This window comes from Lepidochelys kempii, chromosome 13 (genome assembly GCF_965140285.1).
Source record: "Lepidochelys kempii isolate rLepKem1 chromosome 13, rLepKem1.hap1, whole genome shotgun sequence".
NCBI lineage: Eukaryota > Metazoa > Chordata > Testudines > Cheloniidae > Lepidochelys > Lepidochelys kempii.
Window position 1 is genome coordinate 28,248,232 of NC_136392.1, and position 20,730 is coordinate 28,268,961.

At 48.8% G+C, this 20,730-nt stretch overlaps 1 non-coding gene across 1 annotated transcript; it reads right to left on the bottom strand.

Moving 5' to 3' along the window:
• Window positions 1-986: 986 nt before the first annotated feature.
• TRNAW-CCA (transfer RNA tryptophan (anticodon CCA)) lies at window positions 987-1,058 on the bottom strand. Its single transcript has one exon. It is a non-coding gene; the product is annotated as a tRNA-Trp (tRNA).
• Window positions 1,059-20,730: the final 19,672 nt, after the last annotated feature.

The following is a 20,730-nucleotide window of genomic DNA, read 5'->3' on the forward strand; positions in this document are numbered from 1 at the left end:
CCCAAGCTCAAAAGGTAGAGAAATATGCCCTTCTGGCCGAAACCTTGAGAGCTAAGGGTGGTTACCAGGTCCAGACACACATACTGATCGTTGGAGCTTTAGGCGTATGGGACCCTAGTAACGAGCAAGTGCTGAGAGAATGTGGAATCAGTCAAAGCTACGCTCAGGTGATGCAGAAACTCATGATGTCGGATGCCATCAGGTGGTCGAGGGACATCTATATAGAACACATCACTTGACATCGGCAGTACCAGGAGGGATGAGCTGGAGTGCCAGTGAGAAGTGCGATCAGAAAAGTAACACATACTTTCCTCATGGATGGTATTTTCTAAATGGACAACCAACCTAATGCTCAAGTACTGAGGGACAATCTCCACTCATTGATATATTTTGCTTTCCACAATCAAATCTCTATACAACTTTTCATGAGTGATGTACCCCGAGTATTCGGATTCTAATATCTAAACTGTATTGTTAAATCTATTCACCGAAATTTGGGTTATTGCTGATTATGTACTCTATGTATCCTATGACTTTAAAAACAAACTTTGGATAATCTAAGCACTATACCCAGATGTACAGAAACACTTTTCCCAACCCATGTATTATATAATTTTTTAGACACTGGTTTTAATAAAATGTTTAAATAATAGGACATGGTGTCCGTGTGGGAGATGACACGGGTGAAGAATGTTTATTTAAAATAGGCAATGCTTTAGAGACATGAAGGGGAGGTTAAAGTTACTCTTAAAATGCAAAAATAGGGAGACGGATTTTGGGAATTCCTCCCCCAAAAGTTCTTCAGGAAAGTCAAACATACAAATATTGCAGCTTTAATTAGTGGAGAGAGATACTAAAGCTGTTCCTTCACCACAAGTTTTCTGCTCCTACTACACCCCCCCAGGCTGCAAGAAGGCATCGCAAACCTCCAGAGATTGGGCGGGGAGACATTTAAAAAAAAAAAAAAAATCAAAGAGGGAAACACCTGACCCTGATGTGATTTGAACACACAACCTTCTGATCTGGAGTCAGACGCGCTACCATTGCGCCACAAGGTCACTGATTAACATGCCTTTCTTGGAGCAAACTACTGCAACTTATTCTCCCTCCCCGCTTTGCTTTTGTAACTGGAATCAGGCACAGCCTGTTCCCTCATCACCATATACAATGGCGCATACAAAGAGGGACACAGCCCCAAGAGCCATGGGAGGCAGCCCTTTGTGCCCTCTTCATTCCAAAGCTGGTCTTTGCCATGGACGCTGAGTGCCCATGGCCAGAGGATTCCTGGCCCTGCTGGCAAATGCCATATTACGCACTGAACAACAGGGTGGGCTGGAGCTTAACACTGCAACAAACTTTTCTCCACCTGAAGCCTCCCTGGCTATTCTGAACTCCACAGACAAAGGGAGGAAGAAGCAGCCAGACACCACAGCTACCAGCCCCTGCATGACCATATTTGCCCCGGCTGCCTGCCAGGGAAGTACAGCTTTTTTTTTGCTCAAAGCCTAAGCCACAGTCCAGAGAGAGAAGAGCTGGAGAAGCAAAGAGGAGAACACAAACGCTTCTCCAGACCACCACAGCTTGGAGACAACTGGAGGCATCAACACTGAGCTGGGAGTGCCCAGTGTGCTGGCCAGGAACCAGAGCTGGCCTGATGCTGGGTGGGCGAGATTTCTACCCCTGAGCCACCAATGCTCTACACAGGACCCTTCAGCCATCACCTGAAGGAGGCCAAGGAGTGAGTGTCCCTCCCTCACACAATTTCAGCTCCTCACACCAACTTCATTCCCGACTCCTGCCGCTTGTCAGTGCAGGCTGGGCACATAATGAGGCGCTTCTGTTAATGCTGGGTCTTAACACTGCCAGCTCTGTTTGGCAGGGGAGGCTGGTGGGTTAGTGGAATCATAAGGGGATCTAGGGGTAGGAGAGGGTGGAATAGACCAAAACAACAGCATGTGTTCCCCTCCAGCAGAGTGCATCTCTGAGCCCACAGCAGCTGCCCTGTGGTTGTACTGCTGTGACTATCACTTTTACCTTGCATGCCAAAGGTTCCTGGTTTGAGACCAGGGAAAAGCTCTCCTGCTTCTGTCTTAAGCTAAATGCACCATTTGCTGCTTCTTAATGGAAAGTCGCAGCCTCTCAGATCACATTCTGGTGACCCAGGAACTGCTGTCAAGATCCCTGAACGCTCAGGTGCTTTCATTTCAGCAGTTAAAGCTCTCAGGGCTTTTTACATCTGCAATATGTTTCTTTGTTTGTGCTAATGCAACTGAGCGAACAGCCTGCCTGGGAAGCTGTCTGACTGTAAATGTGGAGAGAGGCAACGTCTCTTTCATTGGGCCATCATCGACTGGTGCGTGGGAGAAGGTTTTGAGCTTCACAGAGATCTTCCTTAGCTCTGAAGAGTGTTGGTTGGAATCCCAAATGCCTGTGAGGGCTTTCCTTCCCTTTCACTCCTGCCCTAGCAGTCCACCTTTTGAGTTAGCCTAGGATTTACTGATGGACATATGCAGTTATTCATTTTGAATTATTTCCTAGTTAGCAAGTGCTTGCTTTCGGCTCAGTGGGGTGATGGATAGGATGACATCGCTTCCCAGCTCACAGCCTGGAAGACTGGTACCTTCACCCCACCCCTTGTGCCCCTGCCCACCTCATGAACACTGTGAGCAGGGATGGTGTCCCTCGCCTCTATTTACCAGAAGCTGGGAATGGGGGGCAGGGGATGGATCACTTGATGATCACCTTTTTGTTCATTTCCTCTGAGGCACCTGGCATTAGCCACTGTTGGAAGACAGGATACTGGGCTAGATGGACCTTTGGTCTGAGCCAGTATGGCCATTCTTATATTCTTATGAGACCGTATCAACCACCAAGGTGGCATGGGAGGCAGGGAAATTTTAAAAACGAAAGAAAAAAGCAGCAGAAGAAAACACACTACCTTGGTGTGATTTGGACACACAACTTTCTGATCTGGAGTGAGACATGTTACATTGTGTCACAAGGTCATTGATGTTGCCAGTTTGCCTCTGGCCTCTTGGAGAGAATCTCCAACAAGTACTCTCCCTCTCTGACCCCATTAGCCTTTGTGGCTAGAAGTCAGGCAAAGCACTTTCCCAATCACAGGAAAATGAGAGGGTGTGAAGAGTCACTGACTGCATTAGAAGCAGCCCTTTGTACCCACTTCTCCATTGCAAAGAGGGTCATGCTTGGTGCCCATGACTAGAGGATTCCTGGCGCCTTCAACCAAATCCCCCATTGCACACTGATCCGTGGGGAAAGGAGTTAATACAGCATCCAAACTGCACTAAACCTTTACCCAGCCTCAGCCTCCTTCATCCCACAGGCAAAGGGAGGAGGAAGAAACAACTAGACCATTGCAGTTCAACAACACCCCATCAATAGACCCTGAGGGAGACTCTTAGCTCCAGCTACATGCAGGCGGGAAAGTACAGCCTTTTGGCAGACTACTTGGGGCAAGTCTACACTACAAAACTAAATCAACCTAAGTTACGTCGATGTACGGCCTCCACGGTAATTAAATTGCTTTTGCCTGTCCACCCTCCACTCCTTGTGTCGTCAGCGTGCGTCCTCACTAGCAGCGCTTGCATCGATGCAGAGAGCAGCGCGCCAGGAGTAGCTATCTCACTGTGCAACTTGCCACCGTCTAGTGCAGGGTGTTTTGGGAAGGGTTTGCAATGCCTCATGAGGGCAAACTCACTATAAGTCCTGCTTCTTCACCGAAACTCACAGCTAGTCAGATCATGTCCCATTGACACAGCAGCTGAATTTGGGATGCCTGATGCGTTGTCGTGTCAGTAATCCAAACCTTCACAGCTGTTCACATGGGTCTCCCACATACATTCTGGAACCAGTTGCATTTGCTGCATCTTCACCAGGAGCAAACAGTCCAGGGGAATGAGGGCTCAGTCAGCTGAACAGTGTTTGGAGAAAATTAAAAAATTCTCTTGAGACCGTGCTAGCAGAGGTGCTTGGTTGACCCCCAGTAACGCTAACCACTGCTGGTGAGGGCGACAGGAGAAACTTTTTCCTGGAAACCAGCTTCCACTCTTCCACTCTCTGTGCAGTTGGAATTCCCGCTAGTGACACACACTTCAATTGAGTGTAATGTTATCTGGTCAGTAGCGTGACCGGATGTTCTGTTTTTAAAGGGACAGTCCCATTTTTGGGGACTTATATAGGCACCTATTACCCACCACCCCCGTCCCTTTTTTTCACAGTTGCTATCTGGTAACCCTACTGGTCAGCAACTAGTTCAGGCCCTAAAGCTGTCCCCACAAAACTGTCCCATCTCTTGATTGGGAAAATAGCCGTGGTCACCTTGTCGGCAGGGAACAGTGACGAAGACCTTGGCTTTCGGCACCTAATCATAGAATCATAGAATATCAGGGTTGGAAGGGACCTCAGGAGGTCATCTAGTCCAACCCCCTGCACAAAGCAGCTAATGCCCTAGCTGACTGAAGAACTGTATTCAGGGAGAGCAAGGAAAGTCTGGTTTCCTATCCTATGAGCCCATCTGGTGGAGGAGAGGCTGGTTTTGTGGTAGGCTAGTGACTCAGTGTGTAAGGCACCTGACCATGCTGCAGGTGCAATTCCTATCTGGCCATTTTTCTTTCCCCTCATTCCTGCCCTCTCAGCCTGCCTTTGGGGTTAGCCTGTTGTCTACTGACTGACAGATGTAGTTATTCATTCATCAGTGTGTTTCCCACCCAGTTGATACAAGCGCTAAGGGACATCAGTGGAGCAAACCCTCTCGCTTTTGGCTCAATGGAGCAACGAAAAAGGATGACGTCACCCTGGCATGGACCAGCTGTGTGAAAATTGGTTCCTTCACCCCCAGCATCCCTCCCGCACACACACACATTGTGAGAAGGGAGCACAAACCTCCTGGGGTGGGAGGCAGGGAAATTAACAAAGCAGCAGCCTAGGACTCGAGCATGATCTGAGCACACAGCCTTCTGGTCCGACGTCTGATCTTTGTGGATAGAGGTCAGGCCCACTTCCCCTCTCCCCCACCATATCTGATGGAGAGTGTGGAGAGAGAAGTGGCACAATGGCTATAAGACACAGCCCTTTGGTGCATTCCAAAGAGTCCCTTTGCCATCAGTGTTTGGAACATGTGGCTGGAGGATTCCTGGCCCCAACTGACACATGCCTTGTTACAGACTGAACCAGTCCATCAGCTCCGCTTGGCACGGTGCTGGAGGTGGCACCATGGCATGGCAGCCTCAGAGGAGCTCCTATCTGGCTAGGCGTTTGTAAGGTGTCCGTCACCGTGGGATGTAATTGCCGGCATAGTTCCTGGTTTGATAACAAGAACGACTACATCAACAAACCTCTGGGCATTCTCCCTTACTGGGGCAGTCAGTGACTGATCCTCACCCCGCACACCTAGGCAGCATACATGCTTTTGGGGGGTCTCTGGGCTGCCAGATTCCAGCGAGCAGCTTCCTGGCGTCCTAGGATTTTGGTGAAGGACTCAGCTCCTGGAGGAGGCGAAGGCACAGCCAGGCTGACGCAGAAAGCAAGGAGCTGGCCAGAGTTATGAAGGAGATATACATTCTGGGTCTCCATTCCATAGACCTGGTCCCCAAGGTTGAATTCAGAAGGCCGGTGTTAGCAGGCCTGCACGCGGGGTCATGAAATGCAGCACGTCTGGAGTTATAGGGGGTTGGGAACTATAGGTGGCTCTTGCAGTGGGATGATTTAGCTGCTTTCCATCTGCAACTATTAAAGTCAGAACCCATTGTCTCTAGGTCTGTAAATGTGGCATCAATTCCAGGTAATAATCCTGGGTTTCCTCCCAATCTTCAGCAGCCAGCACAGTGAGTCAGCTTGTTTGATAATGGGACTATTATTAGGTTGCCCTCTGCTAAAAGTCCACTTGTCACAACTAGTGACATCTGTCACTTTATCAGGCTCCAGGGCCATTGGGGGAAGTGGTTTGGAGGCAACTGGTTTGTTTTTCTTGGCCAGACGATGTCAAACTGTCATTTCCAGGGCTGTTTTGTTCTCTCTTGTTCTCTCTTGGTTTATAGAACTGAACATTAGGTTGATGCTTTGGGCAGTTGCCACTTAATTGCTCCCCTATTGGTTCTGTGAAAGAATTGATGCACTGATGATCTAGCTTCCAGCGACCTTCAGATCCCCCCTCTCTCAGTGACTTCCGCAAAAGTTGGTACCATTCGGAGCATTGTTAGAAGACGGGTGGAAAGGATGGAGAGGCGACAGGAGCAAAGGTTAGAAATTTGGGCCCAAACATGGACATTTAGGTGCCTCAGGTAATGTTCTCAAAGTCCTGGCACTGTGCTGGCGGGGACTGGGTGTCGTCTGAAGCTGGGGGAGATGAGCTGTAAGCAGTGAAACTCTTCGCCCTACAGCAGTACCGCTAACCGCCTGCTGGAGGCCGAACCTTAGTGTAACGCTGGTTGAAAATGTTCGGATGGAAGTTGTTTCCATCAGAAAACCCCTGTTCATCCAAATCAAAATGTTCCACGGGCCTGCACTGATTTCAGCGAAACTTTGTTTTGAAGAAAAAAAATCGAAATGTGACTTTTTGTTTCTCAGTGACTTTTAGTTTCACGTTTTATTACGAAATATTATTTAATTTTGTTTTAAACACTCCACTTAGAAATGAAACTTGTTGATTACATCAAAATGAAATGTTTCAGTTTTGTCTCAATGAAACTTTTTGATTGACACCCCCCACCCCCCCAACAATTTTTTTCGACCATTTCATTTGGCAGGAAATCTGGAAAGCTGACGTTTTGTCCCGATTCAGGATGAAAACAAAATTTGAAATCCTGACATTTCCTGCAAAGCAGAAATTTTGGTGCCGGACAAGATCTAGTCCCACCCGGACCCTAATGATCAGATTAATGCTGGAAAAGCAAGAGCCAGACAAGATCTGTGGAATGCGAGGGAAAATAAGCCCTGCAGAGTGGATGCAGTACCAGCAGGGGGCAGCCCAGTGCAAAGCCAGGCCAACATGTCAGGGTCTATATGGGTCGGGATTGCTGGAGAAGTAAATCACAACAGTTAAATGGCATTTGCAATTCCCTGTGAACTCAGGACCATCCTTGTGGCTTTTCTAAATGATTCAGGTGCCTCCTGCTAAAGGCAGCAGCATTGATTTTAACCACATCCTAAAGCTGTTCATTACTCAGCATCACCTCTTTCGTTTTTAATGCCCCCAGCCTTTGCTCTCAATGGCCTATTAATTGTAAAGTGCCGAAGACCTGGCAGGGACGGTGGTGTAGCGTTGGTAAAACCAGAGGCTTTCTGCCTGCTGAAGCAGGCCCTGGCTTTTAACTTGGTCGCTTCTATTAAGCCTCATCATTGTGGAATGAATTCAAATGGCAGCTGCTCAGTTGTCGCCTGTTGCCCTAGACTGGCTCCTGTGTTAGGCTGGTGCGTGCTGGAGCACATACCTATACTAAGAGACAGTCCTGCCCCAAAGACCTTCACATCTAACTAGACACGACAGACATAAGATGCAGGGAGGGAAAAGCGACTTGCCCAGGATCCCCAGCTGGGAATAGAAGCAAGGTCTCCTGACTCCCAGTCCCTGCCCTAGTCACTCAGCGGTGCCACGTCTGAGCTGGCCACTAGAACTGGATAGCGAATTCTGTCCTTGCCAGGCAATTCTGTAGGATGCTTCAAAAATCCCGTGGCAAGGCTGGAATTCTCTATTGCACCAGACAGGACTGAAGAGTGATTCCAATCAGGGTGACCAGAGAGCAAATGTGAAAAATCTAGATGGGGGCGGGGGGGTAATAGGATCCTATATAAGAAAAAGACCTAAAAATCGGGACTGTCCCTATAAAATCAGGACATCTGGTCACCCTAATTCCAATAGAAGCCTGTTACATTTCTACAGATCCCCAGGCAATGGTGAGTTACAGGCACTCTCCCGTTCACCCCCATGCAGACACAATGCCCCAGCCTAACACTAGGGGGTGCTGTGCTGTGGAAGGTGCCCTATTTCTGAGGAGACCGGAACAGGAGGTTCTGGGCACTCATGGCCATTAAAGACTCCATGGCACTTTTGGAAGGATGGGGGTGATGGCCCTAGTGTCTTGCCTGGTAGTGCACGGACCAGCCCCGCCTAGCGCAATGAATATTGAGGTGGCTCTGAGGGAGTCTTGGCCACATGCTGCATGGAAACCAGAGGGAGCTGCTAACTAGTAGCTCATAGACTCGTGAGGATAGAAAAGTCCTCTTAGGTCTGACAGTCCATCTGGCAGACACTTATTCAGGATTGCTCCCTCTGGATGAGCTTTGTGCTGTCCACTTGACTCGTTCTTCCCTGCAATAAGCTATTGAAAGGAGTCAAAAGAGCCTTTCTTTTTGCTCGTTGCTAAGGGAAAGCTGTGTGATTGCTGTGCAGAAGTGGCCAGTCTAGTCTGCCTGGCCTTGGTCATTAAGGGAGTGGTTCCATAGCCATCTACACTGGCCTGACTCAGCCCCCATTGACTCCCATTGACTGCTATGGTCATGTCACCCTGAGTGTTTGGGATCCATTTGCTCCTGGGCAAAGCGGACAAGGCAGCTGTGGGATAAACCTGGACTGGCATCTGTGAAGCCCCTGGTAGGAGAAGTCACAGAAACAAAATGGTCAATAGCATGAAGGGAGACAGAGAACGAGTCAATGTCCCTAGAAACCGCAGGATACATCAGGCATGTCCAACGCCGGTTGCGAGCCATTTATTAGTTACAAGGTGCGCCAGACCAGAGAGAAGGCTCAAGGTAACGGAGACAAAAAGGGAGTCATTGTGAGAGGCATCCAAACCAAGGTGAGCCCTGCTTCTAGGCAATGGAATGGCCAAGCCTGCCTTCCTTTTGCTACTCATTCAAACAGCAAGGTTGTTTCTCTTAGAGACTCATGAATCTGGGCGGTTTGCATCATGCACTGAGGAGGATAAGGGGGTCTGGGTGGAAGGCAGTTATGACTGATTTGCTTGTTGCTCATGAAGTACAAGCGGCCTGAAGCATGATCTGGAATTTAATTCCCCTATATTTCAGGAGTGCTCAGATCCGGGGGTTTGGTTTGATATGCTGGAAGGAAGGAGCCAGCCACATAATCTAGATGTGTGTTCGGAGTCTAGACCGTTCCCCACTGCCCCAAAGTTTGTGGGAGTTCAGAAGAGGAGTTTGGGCCTGCCTCTTTTATGAAGCCCTGCAGTGCAATGTGCTGGGTAATAGCACAATGTCTGAAGTCTAGTCAGTAAAGAATACTATAGCAAAGAGAGAAGGAAGAGGAGAGAAATGACCTGAGAAACCTCTAGTGATTATTACTTGGCTCCAGGGGTCCCACTAGTCTGTGGGCTGGAATTTACTATCGCCAATGCCAACTCCCCAAATCATGAGACTTAAAAAAATAATAAATGTGGGGGTCTTGTGAGCCCTTAGAAGTCATGTTCAGCCTTTTCCCTTCAGCCACGAGGGCTAGAAACATGTTTTGTTTTTTAGATGAGAGCTGAGAGTCTCACATAATCACATGATTCCTGGAGTTGAGACTGTAATGAAAAGAGCATGAGACATGCTAAAATCCTGAGAGTTGGCAGCACTTCTTCAGCTCTCCTGCGCAAGCTGTGGCTAATGAGCAGCCATCATGAATCGTTGCCTTTTGATATTTGGCACAGCCTCATTGCACGGCCTGTGTCCTTGCTAAATGAGCAGCGGGCGGGATCCCTGTCTCCCAGGCCTGATGCTCAGCCCCAGATGTAGGCAAGGGACGTGCAATGAGGCAATCAACGGCTGGGCCTCAGTACTTGATAAGAGCATGCGTGTCAGCAGAGCTTGCACTGGGATTTCTCAGTGCTGCTCTGTCTGGTCTGCGTTAATGGTGTCTATCTGCTGCAGTCCCTTCAGCTCGTGCTTGATCAGTAGCATGTGTGTAAGAACAGGAGCGTTGCTTCTTGAAGGTGACAGATTTGGGGCCTTACAACGTGAAGGCTTTGGCCTAACCTGCCATCTGGGCTGAAGCCTTTCCCTGCCTGCTACAGTATCCCCCCTTTCACAGGCAGCCAGGGATGTCAAGGGATTCCTGTCCACGAATGTGCAAGCCAACCCTGAGCCGTGTGCTCTGGCCTCTCTACCTTGGAGCACTGAGACAGAAGTCAAACAGCATCAGAGGAGAGACTGAGAGACCCTGCCCCACCCCACTTAATCTAGCCAGTAGCCCAGTGGTTTGGGCACTCTTCTGGAGTAGGGTGGCCACGGACACACCCCCAGAATGCAGGACAACCTCCCCTCAGTTGTCCCTGCCCCCTCCTGCGTGACCCCACCCATGCTGGAGTGGTGCAGTCTCCAAACCAGAATCCTCCGTGCATGAGACAGGACAAAACCATGTCTGGTTTTATATCGGTACCAGGCAGGGGACAAACCACACACAAACAGGACGCTCCGGCTTCAAATCAGACCAATGGCCTGCTATCTGGGGGAATGGAAACCTGGGTTCAAGTCCTTGAGTGTAACCAGGTCACTGCCTCCTGAGCGCTCCCTCGTGGCCTGGTGTGGCTCTGCACCGCAGTAGCCTGTCCGCAGTTTCCCCTCACCTGTTTAAATGCCCTCTGTAGCATCCGGGTTGATTAACATGAAAGCTCAGAACATAACTTAAAGTCCCAAAATAAAATCTGCACAGTTCAAATCAATTCCCTGCTTTAGAAGGCCGCTCCCAGCCCTTCCTAGCTGGTGCAACTTCCTGGTGCATCAGGTCTTCCCTGCAGGAGCCTTTTGCATTCTGCATCCCGCTGCGGCTTCCCCAGCATCTGTCCAGCCTGGCACCCTCACTCTTTTGCATACCCCAGGCCCGGCCTAAGGGAGACACGTATCTTTCTGGTCATGTGACTAAAATATTTTCCCACCTGGGAGGTGAGCAGATCTTGTTACCTGTGGGGCTGCAAGCCCATCTCCACCCTATGATGCTGCTCCGAATCAGACAAAGCCCCTCCCCTCTCCTTGGCATTTCTTATCCGCTACCATAGGCAGCCTTTGTGAATCCCATTCTTAGGCACCTAATGCTCTCCAGGCTTTATACAGGGAAGCTGGATACCTAGCTCTGGCTGTGAATCCCACTGGGCAGCAGGGTGCCAAGAAGTGAGGCATTGCTGTGCTTAAGTCCCCTTTGTGAGCCTAGCCCCAAGAGACCTGCCTAAGGCAAGAGGAAGCCAGTAGCAAAGCAGGAAATTGAACACAGGTCTTGTGGCTTCCCAGAAAGCATCTTAACTACTGGACCATGCCTCCCCCCTGGGGCTAGGGCACTGATCCTCTGGGGTGCAGATTCGAGCTGCTATCGCTCCTCGATTGGAACACGGCACCAAAGGGCCTGGGGGATTCTCCAGTGCTGACCATTTTTTGCTCAAAATGGGATATTGTTCTAAAAGCTTTAGGGACTATCTGGGGCAGGTCTCTGGCCTTTGTTCTACAGGGAGTCAGACTAGATGGTCACATGGTCCCTTCTGGCCTTGGAGCCATGGATCCGAGTCAGCAGGCACTTCCCACCACCTGGCGCCATCGTGAGCAGTAACCATGACACACCGCTACCAGCCCTGAGTGAGGCGGAGCTCTAGGCATTGGCGGCACTGACCCTGCTAGTGAAGAAATGACTGGATGACTGATCCTGCCTGTAGTTTCAAATGCTAAGAGATAAGGGCAGTCAGCAATCTCATGCTTGGGGGCAACAGTTGATGTCTAGAGGGGTCCCAAGGAGATATTTCCCTTCCTCCATCTGCAGCAGCGGGCCACTGGCTGGGTGTGTTAGGGGAGTCTTCCCTTCAGCTGAAGCGCCAGGCCTGAGCTGCTGCCCAAGGTGGGCTCTAGGGGGCTGTTCTGGCATCCCATGTAGCAATTGCTTATTGATCATGATAACACAGGGTCTGCTCAAGCTCCCGATGTAGGGATCAGGTGTCCTCTTGCTGCCATCCATGGGTTTGCATCAGGCCCTTAATGATGCCTATGGGAATGACCTGCAGTGATAGCCGTGCACGCCACAGGGGTTAGCACTGGCAACCTTCTGTATGAGGTGGTGATAAATGCTCTGATTAGAACTCAGCTGCTTGAGAGCAGAAACCACTTAGACCTCAAAGGAAACGCAGCTCAGTTATGCTGGTGCCAGTCCAAAAGGTCCCAGCTCTGCCCAGCTTTTACATGTATTTCTAGCATGCCTTTGGGGCCAAATGCATCCCTGGCGTAAACTCCCTGAAGTCTGTGGAGTCACCCCCACACTAAGATTAGCCCTCTCGTTTTTAATTACATTTGGGCTCATGCTGTGATCTAATCTACATCCGTTTTCCTATCCATTTGCAGAGGGTGAAAACCCCTTCCAGAGCCTGGCTTTGGGGAGCTAGAGATCTGTGTTGTCTGAAAGCTGGCAGCGGCTAATCAGGTCCCTTGGCAATGTACAGCTAGAGATGGCTAATTCAAGGCTTGAGATAAAGATCCCTGGAACGCTTTCTTAGATTAGCTTTTTTCCATTAATAATGAGAGAGGAAAAATAAAGAGGGTGGAAATAGTCCTGATTACATAGGACCCAAACCACTATACTGCTATGTAGGAGTGGCTGTGTGGTCTAGTGGGTAGGGTCATGGGCAGAGGAGATGGGGTTGGGGTCTAAAGCAGATGCTGTGTGACCATGGAGATGATTGCACCTCTGTTTCTTGTCTCTTTCCATAGTGAGCTCATTAGCGCAGGGATTGTTTCCACGTCTTTCTGGAGCACAGAGCACAATGGGGCTCCGAGCGCAGTGGCGGTCCCTAGGTGCTACCGGAATACCAGCATTTTGCAGAGCCGATCTCTGTGGACAAGTCGGAGTCATGTCCCTAACAAGGGTGGGTACCTGGGTCTCTCCTGCTGTGGTGTTCATGGCTTATCCCCACACCAAGGAGGAGTGTTGCCCCCTGCATCTGTTCACAACTCCTCAGAATTCACTAGTTACCACTGGGGAGAACAACCTAGTCAGTGGATGAATATACAGGGCTCTGTTCCTTCCTGCTTCCCACGCAGCTGCAGCTCTGACAGAGAGGGAGGAGCGGGGACAGCAGCTTCCTTCATGCTTCTATTTAACACATGGTGATTGCAGCCCTTCACGCCCGCTGTGCAGCGAGAAAGTAGCCGGGCCCTGGTCTGGTACAGATCTGCCCAGGTGCCTCCCTCTGTCTGTCTTTCTGTGTGTGCCCCCAGCTGCTCTTGGGTTCTGCTGGAGCTTGTGGTCCAGCCTGGTTCCTGTCCTCGGCAGCTCCACGTCCCTGATGGTGCTCTTCTCATTCAGAGTCACTTCTGTGGTGCTGCCATGTGTTTACCAGGTGCTTTAGATCTTCCCTGCCCTGGGGAGCTCATACTCTAGGTTGGGGTTCTCAAGCTTTTTCTTTCTGAGCCCCCCCCCCCACATGCTATAAAAACTCCAGGGCCCAAGTGCGGTGGGAGGTGTCACTCCGGGCTTCAGCCACTGTGCTTGCGGGAGGCTTGGGGCTTTAGCCCTGTGGGGCTCTGGAGCTCGGGGCTTCTGCCTTGTAGGGTGCTGGGCCTCATGGACCCCCTGAAACTGGCTCACCACAGACCCTTAGTTGAGAACTACTGAACTAGGACAAACACAAGGCGCTGGGCAACAGCTCCTGGAGGAGAGGGCCAGGATGTTATCGATGCTGAAAATTAGTCAGGAAGGACCCTGTTCTTCTCACACATGTTAACTGACTCTCCCTCCAGGCCAGCTCCCCAACTGTCTCTGTCTCCTGTTGCTGGTACTGCCCACTCTTCTGTTATCCCAGGGGTGGGCAAACTACGGCCTGCAAGCCGGATGCGGCCTGCAAGCCGTTTTAAGCCGGCCCGCGAGCTCCTGCTGGGGAGTGGGGTCTGGGGCTTGCTCCGCTCCGGCTCTCCAGCTGAGGCGCAGGGTCGGGGGGCCATACTACGCGGCTCCTGGAAGCCACAGCATGGCCCTGCTCCGGTGCTTCAGCCGGGGCACAGGGTTGAGGGCCGCACGACATGGCTCCTGAAAGCCGTGGCATGGCCCCACTCCGGTGCTCCAGCCAGGGCGCAGGGTCAGGAGCTGCACCATGTGGCTCCCAGAAGCTGTGGCATGGCCCTGCTCCAGTTCCTACGTGCTCCAATGGCTCCCTCCAGCGCTCCAATGGGAACTGCAGGGGCGGTGCCTGCGGATGAGGCAGCGTGCAGAGCCACCTGGCTGCGCCTGTTCACAGGATCCGGAGAAGGGACATGCTGCTGCTTCCGGGAGCTGCTTGAGGTAAGTGCCACTCGGAGCTTGCACCCCTGAGCTTGAGCTGGGGAGGCTACTCCAGCCACTGGGATGCAGTCACCTTCATGGAGCTGCTCCACAGCCTGAGAAAGAATTCTTTCTCCATCTCCCATGCATCTGGTCAGCACCCAGCCCAGCTGCTCAGGCCAGGTGCTGGAGTTAGGATTTACCCTGTAGGGTTTTAACCTAAGGGCAGATCATCAATCACTTGTTAAGGATCAATCAGTAGAGTGAGTTGCCCAGCTCAGGGGCTCCCACACATGATGTAGTTGCTAATATGTCTGTCATCTATCAGGAGATTGTTCTTGATTTGACTCTCCAGGTGTGTCCTGCTGCAGCCATACAGAAGGGATGAAATCGTGGGATTTTCTACTGGGTCGGAATGATCTTTAAGTGGCTGCTGTTGATCTGTGACATCATAATTACACTTGCACACACAAAGGTCCATTAAAAGAACATTACGAAGGTTGTGAAGTCAAGGACTCAAAAGGTAGGAAATGTCAGCATGGGCTACAGGGCGAGCGGCACCTCTGTCCTATTTCTGGTCTCTCTGAGTGCTCCCCCTCTGCAGTCAGGCCTCGTGCTTTCACCTATCCTGGGGTGGAATTTCACAATCCCCTGACTCTTAGACTGGACCCTCCTGGGCTACAGTACCCTGTGTATCCACCATTCTCACCCTGCAGGTTCCCGGCCCATGCTCTTCACCTAGCCTGTCCCAGTCTCCACTCCTCAGGCTTCTCATCCAAGTCCCAGTCCCTTTCCCACCCAGTCCCAGTTCCCTTTGTCCTGGTTCCTGATCTGATCTGCCTGTCTCCCAACCCCAGCCTTCATCTGCTGCCACCCTCCACATTCCCCATCCCCATTGGCTCCCAGTCCCAGACTCCCACCCCAAGGTCCTCATCCATTTGAATCCTTGGCACAGTCTCTTTAGCCAATCAGTCCTCGTTCTCCCCCTGCACCCCACCTCCTCATCAGATCTATCTCCCAATCCCTACACCACTGGATCCCAGTCCTAGTCACCTTACTCAGCCAGTCGCAGTCTTCTCCTACCCCAACTCCTCTTTTCTTTTTCCTGACCCCCCATCCAGATTCCAGATCCAGTATCCCACCACCAGGCTACTTCTCCCAGTAGGAGCATAAGAACATAAAAACTGGGAGAAGACCAATGGTCCATCTAGCCCAGTATCCTGTCTCTGACAGTGGCCAGTGCTAGGTGCTTCAGAGAAAATGAATAGACCAGAGCAATTTTGAGTGATCCATCCCCTGTCATCCAGTCCCAGCTTCTGGCAGTTGGAAGGTTAGGGTCACCTGAAATATGAGGTTGTGACCCTGACCATCTTGACTAATAGCCATTGATGGATCTATCCTCCATGAAATTATCTAATTATGTTTTGAACCCAGTTATACATTTGGCCTTCACAACATCCCCTGTCATTGAGTTCCACAGGTTGGCTGTGGGTTGTGCGGAGAAGTACTTCCTTATGTTTGTTTTAAACCTGGTGTTAATTAATTTAATTGGATGACCCCTAGTGCTTGTGTTGTGTAAAGAGGTAAGTAACATTTCTCTATTCACTTTTTCCACACCATTCATGAGTTTATAGACCTCTGTCACATCCCTCTTAGTCATCTCTTTCCTAAGCTGAAAAGCCCTAGTGTTTCTAGTCTCTCCTCGTACGGAAGCCATTCCATGCCCTTGATCATCTTTGTTGCCCTTCTCTGAACTTTTTCCAGTTCCACTATGTACTTTCAGTTTTGTTTTCTAGCCCTTTCCTAGTAGTTTCTAACATTGTGTCAGCGTTTTTGACCACTACTGCGTATTGAGTTGAAGTTTTCAGAGAACTATCCACAGTGTCTCCGAGATCTCTTTCTTGAGTGGTAACAGCTAACTTAGAACCCATCGTTATATATGTGTAGTTGGGACTATTTTTTTCAGTGTGCATTACTGGGCACTCATCAATGCTGAATTTCATCTACCATTTTGTTGCCCAGTCACCCCGTTTTATAAAAATCCCTTTGTAACTCTTCACAGTCAGCTTTGCACTTAAGTATTTTGAGTAATTTTGTATCATTTGCAAATTTTACCCCTTCACTGTATACTTCCTTTTCCAGATCATTTACGAAGATGTTGAACAGCTCTGGTCCCAGTACAGATCCTTGAGGAACCTGGTGATTAACCTCTCTCCATTGTGAAAACTGACCATTTATTCCTATCCTTTGTTTCTTATCTTTTAACCAGTTACTAATCCATGAAAGGACATTTGCTCTTACCCATGACTGTTTAGTTTGCTTAAGAGCTTTGGTGAGAGATCTGGTTGAAGGCTTTCTGAAAGTCCAAGTACAATATGTCCACTGGATCACCCTTGTCCACACGCTTGTTGACACCCTCAGATAATTTAATAGATTGGTGAGGCACGATTTTCCTTTACAAAAGTCATGTTAACTCTTCCCAAATGTATTATGTTTATCTACGTGTCTGATAATTCTGTTTACTATAGCTTCAACCAGTTTGCCTGGTACTGAAGTTAGGCTTACCGGCCTGTAATTGCCGGGATCCTCTCTGGTTCCTATATAAAAAAATCAAAGTTACACTAGCTATCCTTCAGTCATCTGGTACAGAGGCTGATTTAAGTGATAAGTTACATAGTACAGTTAGTAGTTCTGCAATTTCATATTTGAGTTCTGTCAGAATTCCTGGGTTAATCCTATCTAGTCCTGCTGACTTATTACTGTTTGTCTGTTAGATCCAAAACCTCCTCTACTGACATCTCAATCTGGGACAAGTTCCTCAGATTTGTCACCTAAAAAGAATGACTTGAGTGTGAGGATCTCCCCCACATCTTCTGTAGTGAAGACCAATGCAGAGAATTCATTTAACTTCTCCACAATGGCATTGTCTTCCTTGAGTGCTCCTTTAGCACCTCGATCATCCAGTGGCCCCATTGATTGTTTGGCAGGTTTCCTGCTTCTGATGTACTTAAAAAAATGTTAGCTTTTGTGTCTTTAGCTAATTGCTCAATTTCTTGCTTGGCCTGCCTAATTATACTTTTACACTTGACTTGCCAGAGTTTATGCTTCTTTCTATTTTCCTCATTAGGAGCTGCCTCTTTTAGTCTCCTGTTTAGCTATGGTGGCGTTTTTTTCCCTCTGACTGTTTAATTTTTTTTAAATTTGGGATATATATTTGATTTGAGTCTCTATTACGGTGTTTTTAAATAGTCTCCATGCAGTTTGCAGGCATTTCATCCTTTTGACCATTCCTTTTAATTTCTGTTTAACTGGCTTTCTCATTTTTGGATAGTTCCTCTTTTTGAAGTTAAATGCTACTGTGGTGGGTTTCTTTGCCATTTTTCCCCTACAAGGAATATTACATTTAATTATATTATGGCTGCTATTATCAACTGGTTTGGCTATATTCACCTCTTGGACCAGATTCTGTGTTTCACTTAGGACTAAATCAAGAATTGCCTCCCCCCTTGTAGGTTCCGGGACTAGCTTCTCAAAGAAGCAGTCATTTATAGTATCTCGAAATTTTATCTCTGCATCCCTTCGTGAGACGACATGTTCCTAGTTAATATGAGGGTATTTGAAATCCCCCATTACTGTTGTGTTTTCTGCCTTTGTAGCTTCTCTTATCTCTCTGAGTATTTCACATTCACTGTTACCATCCTGGTCAGGTGGTTGGTAGTATGTCCTTACTGCTATACACTTATTGGTCAAGCGAGATCCCTTCCAGTTCTATGATTCTATATAGTGCCACTCCCACTCCTCTGTCATTCCTGTATATTTTGTACCCTGGTATTATGGTGTCCCTTTGATTATCCTCATTCCACCATGTTTCCATGATGCCTATTATATCAATAGCCTCATTTAATACCAGGCACTCAAATTCACCCATCTTAATTTTTAGACTTCTAGCAGTTGTATATAAGCACTTGTACATTTTGTCAATATTCAGTGGCTTGCCTTCATGTGCTATATTTAACATTTATGTTTGGCTGTTCCTCACAAGCTCCTACCTGTACTTTACTGACTTCTTTACTAGGATCTGGAGTTCCTCCTTTAATAAATTCATCCCTAAGAAATGTCTCCGCCTGAACCGTGTGCTCCTCCACACCTGTCAGCTTTCCCCCAGCCCTTAGTTTAAAAAAATCCTCTTCAACCTTTTTAATTTTACATGCTAACAGTCTGGTTCCATTTTGGTTTGGGTGGAGCCCATCCCTTGTACAGGCTCCTCCTGTCCCAAAAGGCTCCCCGGTTCCTAATAAAACCTCCCCCTACACCATTGTCTCATCCATGCATTGACACCCTTCTCCCCCTGCTTCTCCCGGGGTCTGTCTCTTGTCCCCTTTGCATTTCAATCAGGCAGCTTCCTCCTCTGCGTTGCCTGGGTCCAGCAGGGGAGTCATCGAGGGCACAGGAGCTAACTCCTGTTTCAAACTTGACACACTCACTGCACCCAATACATCACTTTTGTGGTATGTATCCATAAGGGTCATTGCTGAAAGGCTGTAACTTAACAATACCCATAACCGTTGTGAAATGGGTGTACAGGTGATATTTAAGGAATAATTTAACTGGAACTGGAGGGAAACTGAGTCACCAGGGAATCGTATGTTGTGGTGATGGCCCATTCAAGCTGGAGGGAGTTGACACCCCTCCCTGGCTAGCCCATTATATAATGCATTGCTCCATTGTCCATTTCTGCAACACCAACAAAGTCGATGGAAAACCATCAAAGACAAACAACCACTTGGAGGTACCAAGGACCATTATAACAGCAAGGGGACTGCCATGGCTTGGAATAAAGCCAAAAGACTGATTCAGTATATGGCAGGGTGGGGAAAGACCCTCTGCATCCATTCACTGAGGAGACATCTTATTAAGCAGAGGTGTTTCATGAATGTTTGGATCTTGGTTCCCAGGCAGACAGCCAGCTCTGCAACAGACTGAACTTTGGAGACAAAACCTACTTCATTAGCTAGGAAAGGGAACTATTAGTAAGTGCAGGCCCTAGTTGGTGTTTTATGATTTTGGTTTGTATTGTACCCATCTGTTCCCACCACTCTCTCTTGTTTCTAGCTGGATCTCCATTCTTTCTCAAATAAACCTTCTTTTGTTTTATTATACTTGCTCACAAGTGCTGTGTGGTTTACAGGAGCTGTGGTTTAAGTTAAAACTGGGGCATACAGCTCCTTTGGGGACAGAGGCTCTGGGATTTCTGTGAGCAGGCCGTATCGGGGCCGGATATCACAAGGGAACAATTCAAAGGGACTCGAGGACTGGGGAGCTCCTGCTGTTAAGCTGCAAGGCTAAGACAGGGCTGGTGTAGCACAGGGAAGAGAGCTTGGAAGGCTGGCGGTGTTAAGAAGCGGAATGGAGGGTGCTGCCAGCACCTGCAGCCGTTCCACGTTGGCTGTGATCTTAGAAGCTCTCGTAAGCTAAGCAAGTTTGGGCTTGGTCTGTGTTTCAGAGGGAGTCCTCTAAATGCAAAGCTGAGGCACTGCAGTAAGGCATTGCCAAGTCTCAGCCCACAGATTCAATGCTGAGCTAGGTTTCTAGTGTAGTTTCCTGTGCTGCAAACTCAATGACTGTAGTGAGTAAACACCAGACTTACACACCTGTGCATTCAAAGGCAGGCCCTTTTGCTCCAAACAAGAGGCTTCTTTGACTGGGAGCTGCCTTTTGCTAGAAGCAATAGTATATCTTTTATCTTCCCTGCAAGTCAAACTTGTCCTTTCTAGAAAGCAGCATCGCACGCACAGGGCCACTCAATTATACCAGAGGGGCGCCTGGGGAAACTTATGGAGGAGCCATCACCCTTTCAGAGATGGAAGACAAAACTGTGGCCCTGATGATGGTGTATGTGATTGTCATTAATTTGTGCTCTGTGTACTGCTCTCTGCAGGGATAGCTGCCATTTGAGAGGCAGAGTAGATGCAGAATGTTATAGAGGAGACACAGACACTTTGCTCTCTCCCTCGTGGAGACTACATTTTCTCTTACTCTAACACTGAAGTCGTTCAGACTGAAAAATACAGCACAGCTCCTTGCGTATGAACAATGCAACGCTAACAACTTGGGGTTGTACCTAACCCCATGGAATCTTTTGCTGGGACAGGGGACTTGGTCCCAGTGGCCTGGCCAAGTTCTAACCTGACTATTCACAAAGTGGCTCTTTATCACCCTGAACTGATTGGAAAAGCTTCTCTCCTTTTCCTCACCTAAAAATCTTAAGCCAGATCCATAGCAAGGGAGAATCAGCAGAGCACCATTGAGGTCAACGGAGCAACAGTGATTTACATCAGCTGAGATTCTGGTCCTTTTTGTTGTGTGTATAGAATAGCTATGGCATTTCCACCCCTGAGGTGGCTGCATTTCAGTAACAGAAGTGATCCTATTCATAGAGTCTGCACACGCTTCAGGGTCCTGCAGGGTGGAAGGAGACAGGAGTTCTGAAA